General features: G+C 37.0%; 1 protein-coding gene across 1 annotated transcript in view; it reads right to left on the reverse strand.

The window, feature by feature from the left end:
• The window catches only part of ABCB1 (ATP binding cassette subfamily B member 1), a 48,405-nt gene extending 42,182 nt beyond the window's left edge, over positions 1–6,223 (reverse strand). Inside the window, exon 1 of the mRNA XM_063150769.1 lies at positions 6,037–6,223. The gene's annotated coding sequence lies outside the window, so the exon portion shown is untranslated. The remainder of the gene's footprint in view (positions 1–6,036) is intronic.
• Between the last annotated feature and the right edge of the window lie 423 nt (positions 6,224–6,646).

Genomic DNA, 6,646 nt, shown 5'->3' on the forward strand with positions numbered 1-6,646 from the left:
CAAACCTTTCAAACATCCATAACCACAGACAATAGAGGCAATGCTCCCTCATATAATTTTTTCTTCCAGAAACATCTGCCACGTACCACACCTCTACCTTACATGTCAACACCAATGATGCCTGACAGCAATCCTGGGAGACTCACCAGGAAGATTCCAGTTATGATATCAAGATATGTCTGCTTGTGATCGTTTTGCAAGAAACAGTTCTAAAGAGCCTGGAGGAAATAACTCTTCACCATGCAAGACTTCAGCAACTAGAAAATCAGATTTCTCTATTTTGTGGCCAGCTACATTGTGGCTACAGTAACTGAACAGGCAATTACCTGCAGTCTTTCTAGTGACTCAGATTTGATGCTCTCATGTCTGATTAATCTACTTGCATCTTCTCTAAATCCCTATTTTCCTAATTCCATAAAGGATCTTTAACCTTAATTTCCATAAATTCATCATAAGATCATTAAAATGTATTTGGATTACAACAAAGTTTATCATTCTATCCGCAGGTATTATCCTTGTTAAGGGAAAACATCATTTTTCCATACACTTCCCACTGAAACTTGAATTTATTTGACTATGCATAGCAAATCCAGATTTCAGGGCATTTTTCTTATTTATTTCTTACTGATGCCTAAGTATAAACTTTGTGTAAAAATGACATAACCTATTAAACAGTAATGCAATCAATGAAACTTAAGAAGTGCTAATCATGGCCAAACTCATTTGAGTAATACTAGTAAATTCAGACCTTCCTGCCAAGAAACAAGAAAGCACCCACATAAGATATTTAACTACTCAGCAAGCCTCAGAGGTCTTCCTCAATGTTCCTCCCCTTCCCTGTGTGGACAGTGAAGTCACGACATGATTTCCTACTTCCCAGAAAGAATGGAAGATAAAGGCTGCAGGTCAGAGGCAGAAGGACTGGCAGGTGGCTCCCCAAATGTTGATATTCATGGGAACCCTTGAATCACAAGGCTTTGGACAGTGTTGCAGCACCACAAAATGATAATTGAAGGAACAAAGTGATCTCTGCTCATATTCCAACTTCCTCACTCTTTGCACTCTAGACATCCTCCTTTCTGACTCAGCCGTGTCATGACCTCTGCAGAGTTTACATTCTGCTCACATGCAATGACACGTGAGCCAGTGTGAACGCCCTGATAGTACACGTATACCTTGATTTCTTTTTATAGTCAACAATAAATCATGAATGATTAACAGCTCACCCTGATTGAATAAAGTGTTCAGAGCAGGCCTGTTGCCATAACACCACTCACTGAGGACAAATGAGTTTGTTAGTATGGAAAACATTCAAGAAAGCAACTCTCAGCATCTCATTTGAGCACTAATCAAACCAAGATATCTCCTATTGTAAGGAGAAATCTACTCTCCTTTCATTCATTGTCTGCACCTGGCATGCAAGGAATGCTGTTCCAGTAGAAATTAGAGAACCTAAGGCAAAGGATCCAGAGAATACCTGTGGGCAAGGTATGCTTATTAAGTGCTAATTGAGATTCCTCAACGGGAGCATCCTCTGGGGTTCTCTGAATTGTCAGTACTATGAAGCAGAACCAAATTTAGAAAATTGATCTCTTTGAAACTACTTCTGGTGAGTATCTATGAGATTTGGAATGCAAAAAAAGCCTTTTATCTAACCAATAGAAGAAAAAATCTGGCAGTGACTCCATGTCATGGGCCATTTGCAAAAGACATTATAGGACTTTTCGTGGTGTCTGTAGATGGATATATTGCTAAATTACCCCACACCCTAAAGAAGAAAAATGATTTCTGCAGTGATCATGCATGGCTGACAATCAGTTAGTGAAGACATCCACCGAGCTGGAAGTTATAAGCAGGTGTGAGCAGAACCAGGCCAAGTTCTATAATGAAACTGATTCCATGGTATGGTGCACAAGAGGCAGGAGAACGTATCTGTCTAGGTTATTTATGGAACACCTTGGCAACACATTAGGAAAGAAAGATGCTTATTACTGTATGTTACAAGACCATAAAAATTACTCACACACTAATGGCATAATCTAATGTGTATATGAAATGGTATGTTTACAAGAACAAAATAACCGAAATTCAGTACTTCATTTTGTTCCAAATATATACGTGACAAAATCTTTTTCTGAATACTGGTGTGATGCATTGTTTCACAGAATAGACTTACAACCTACTTTCCTAATAGATTTCCACCTATAGTCACATATCAAGTAAACAGAACTATTCAAGAGTAGTAGATCTCTCAAGAGAAGCATGTGTACATGTTTCCTTCAGGCCCAAAAATGAAACTAAGTCTAAGTCATCATGAGTGCATGTCTTTCCATGAACTGGGGGTTGGATTGTGTTATCACATTTAATTTGTTGCAGAGTTCACCTTGCTCCATTAAATCCAGCACTAGAACAGACAATCTCCTCTGTTTCACAAAAGGGTGAAGTTGGGCAGGAAGAATAATGCTTACCTCAAGATTTCATAGTAAGATGTTCCCCATAAACATTCTAACCCCAAGAGCAGTAAAAGTTATCTTGCTCCTTTTTATGTCCCACCATTTTTGCAGTCATCAAAATATCCTTTGTGAGACCACAATGTTCATAGTAGTGGCTATTCTGCAAACTGATCTCCTCCCAACAGATAACATGGATACAGATAAGAACCTGACTGTCATGCCATATCAGATGACTCATATACATTAGTGTTAAACCATGATAGGAAATAGAAGAAAATAATAATTACATTGTTCAACTCTAAAAATCCCTTCTTCATATATATTTAGATTAATACAAGAAAAAAGAGGGGTGAACAATAGAAAAGGAAAAAAATATATGTATATCTTCTATATCAGCAAAATATGAGTGGAAATAATGGCAAATTCTTACAAAAAAATGTTATCTCTGTTTTGCATCCGTTTTAATCTAGCTGATAATAAGAACATTCAGGCTTTTGTCTCTCTTTGGATCTGTGTGTATAATACCAGTCTAATGGTGTTTAAAAGTAGATTCTCAGTTTCTGATTTCTAGGTTTACCTTAAAGTTTCTGCAGTTAACCATTTACTAACTTGAACACCCTGAAACCTCTACTGCACAGATGGATTTCTGCACACTCAGAAAGCCATTTTACTTCATTACCAGTCACCCAGAACACAACTGTCAACTATACTAGAAGGATATAAGGGAAACTCAAACCATAACTATACTGAAAATTCAGGTTAAAGTGAAAACAAAATAGGCTTTTAAGAACTAGTTATGATGTTAAAACCAAAACAGTGGTAAAAAAAGAATGCACCCTGCTGGTTCCTCCTGATTGGGTTGTGCTGTTCCTAAAATGTGGGAGATTATTATAACAATAGTAGCTGACCTGACTGCAGAGCAAGAGGATTTGCTTAAAACTTGGGGCCACTGAATTCAGAAACTTTTAAAATGGGGGTTTTGGGGCTAAAGGATTAGTTTTCCTTAACTAGTAAAGATTGTACAGCCTCAGAATGGAGTATGATTATCAGCTATACTGCAGGAACAATTTTCTGCAAGAAATTTAGTAGGTACATGTCTCAGAACAGTTATCTGAGCAATGCCAGGAGACTTGGCTAGCAGGCTATTCCACCTAGAATGCTATGAGACTATAAAATATTGTGAATTCTAAGATAATTGTTAGTATTGGCATCTGGGAATGTATCTGGTGAAATAGAACCACTGTCTTTCATGTGGCAGTGGTACAAGACTTAAGCTAGAAAGAGTAATTATCAGATGTGGCAATCAAGCAGAGCTACAATGGAAAGAGCTGCAAATTCAGCTTCAGCAGGTATGGACAAGGAAAATGGCAAGGTGACAGAGGTAAGAAAGAATACAAGGAAATCCCAGTTCTGTGGATCTCCTAAAAGGAGATGTCTACACACTGTAGACTATAGTTTTCAGAAATACAGCCTTAAATGACCCAGTCTCCATTTAAGATAATGATAAAAAGGAACAGAAAAGGAAAAAAAAATATTCAGTGTGGGCTAAGCTCTTTATGTAAAAAGAGGTTGTAATGGTAACTGCAAAATATTTTTGGACAATATAATAAAAACTTCCTTTAGGGGACAACATTGAAACTGCTGGAAGAAAACATTGTAAATTTGAGAAAAAGAGGCAAAGCTTTTAGAAAATGGAATGGAATACATAAATTCCTTGCTGGCTCCTTTTGTCAAGCAAATAAAAAATCATGAGGAATGAAAACTATGGAAAATTATAGGTCCCTCTCAGCAAAGCCCTCAGGCATCATCTCTTCATCTCAGTAACAAAGTCTAGGGAGACTCTGCTGTCTATTTGCCCTTGGTCTAGTGGTAAAATTGCAATATAACCAATGGAAATGGCCAATAGCCATATCAGTACTGGGTAGTCAAAGGAAGAACATTAACTACCACTAGTGCCATGCTGTTAATTGATACTGTAGTGTCAATAACCACTCTCCTCAACAAATATTTATTCCAGCTATAGATCAAGAAAGAGGGAAAATAATAAAACTTGCAGCCCTGTATGCATGAATGGATGTTCAAGTACCTGTATTAAGATCTCTGCCTACAGTTAAATAGCTGCCAAGTTCAAGAGTCCTCCTGTTTCTTCAGGAATGGGAGGATCCCTTTTAGGAACACCAGGGAATTATTGGCACAGCCTTGTTGAAACAAAATGGATTAGCCACAGATTTTGCTACGGATGTTTGTGAAATTGGGCCTGACCAGTGGGAGGTGAGGGTGGAGAGATTCCTGCAAGTCATTGATGCTTTGTTATTAAGAATCCGGAGGAAGCAAAAACAGTGGATATTTGGGTAACAGAATTTCCTCAAGTTTTGTGTGTCTGTAATTTAAAATGTGAAAAAATAGAAATAGCAGAGGAAGGACTCCAATCCACCATCAACAAGTTTACTGGCAAGCAAGATATTAGTACAGAGACCTATTATTTTAACATCCTATTTCTCCAGGGTTAAAAGCAAAGAAAAAATGCAAAAAGTGAGATTTTAGCACTTAAATAATTTAACCATCTCTCAGGTTGTTTGTGTGCCTGAAATTCATGTAATACTAAGCAGATTATTTGACTGCTATTTTGTTCCTGATTTAGCCAGTGCTTTCTTTGGAATTCCACTAACAGAGCACAGCTGATAACAACATCTAGCTGTGAGAGAAAGTAATGTTGTTTTATCCATGTTACTCCAGACTTTCAGACAAAATACAACACATACACATGAAATTACCATCAGAATATGCTATGTCATACCACACATTAATGATATATCAGTACATGGAAAAACTAAAAGTTTGGTAATATACTCAAGAAGTAGCCAGCATTACTCAAATAAGAGGTTTCAAAGCTAATCATGACAAAACTCAGGTACAATCTAAAGTGAAATACTCAGTCATAGTTTTAGGTTGAAGGAATGGTGATGCTGGTACCACCAAAGGGTAGAACTGACTATGAGAGTCCATGCATGAAAAAATTGTATTTGTTTCACTTTTGCAGCTGCTTACATTTTTGTGAGAATCATATTTGCAGAAATTAGTAAACCACTAACCAAAATAGTGAAGAAATCTCACAAAAAAAGAATTTAAAAAAAAGAAAAAAAAAAAAAAAGAAGTAAAACTGCATTAGTTCAAATGCTGGCCTTTAGATGTACATTACTGTAAGCTGCTTCATGTTCAGCTGGCCACTACCAATCTACACGGTGCTGTTTAAAGAACACAGAAAAAAAATTATTTAGCTTCAAGATTCTTAACATTTGTGGGAAAAAAACTCTATTCCTTATTAAAAACCATGTTTAGCATTAGTATAGGCAATTAGTTTTGGATAGGCATCACTAGAGGCTGCTTTGCAGCAGTTCATATCACACATGCTCCACTAAAGTACATAATCAGTGGAAAAGTAAAAACTGAATATATAGCAAATCTAGGCTAGCTGGATGCTCACTGGCTTTTATAAATAAGAGCTTTCTGTAGAATAAGGCAAAACTTTACCACTAGCTCTATAGAGTTTTTAATCACTGGAAAGAACAGAAGTGCACTTTACCTTTTTATGTGTCTCTCACTGGATAAAAGCTCCGTTATTGTCTTCGTGCCACAGGTTATTCTGTGTGGTTCACAAATGGCTCCAGTTTTTATCAAAAGTATGGAAAATCCACTATTAGATATGCTGGGAAAACTAAAAAAGAGCTGTCTGCCTTCACTCTGCACAAGCAACACAGCCACAACCTCTGCTAATGATGTTAAAAGAGAAACCCAAAGGAAATGACCTAGCTTCATACTTGGTTTCAGACCGGATACATCAAGCTTTAACTATTTGGCTACCAAAGTATGGAAATCTGGTGGCCTCTCCATCACAGAAAGGAAAACCTGAACATAAGTTAATAGAAGCACTGAGAAAAAAAAATGCAGGTCATGTAAAAGCCTACCAAAAAGAAACACAGAGGTAGCAGTCTTGGAATAATAGTCAAGCACACACCCATGCCAAGATTGTGGTAGTCCCAGTAGATTTGACATTGGAAGAAACAGCAAGCTTGCAAACAAACTGAAGAAAGTCAAACAAACTGAAGAAAATACAAAGCAAGGTATAAAAAGATAGAGCAACTTACAACATGGAAATGAGGGTTAATGTAGGAAAAGTTTAATAACTGGAGCAA

The sequence above is a fragment of the Melospiza melodia genome, chromosome 1 (genome assembly GCF_035770615.1).
Source record: "Melospiza melodia melodia isolate bMelMel2 chromosome 1, bMelMel2.pri, whole genome shotgun sequence".
NCBI classification, from domain to species: Eukaryota; Metazoa; Chordata; class Aves; order Passeriformes; family Passerellidae; genus Melospiza; species Melospiza melodia.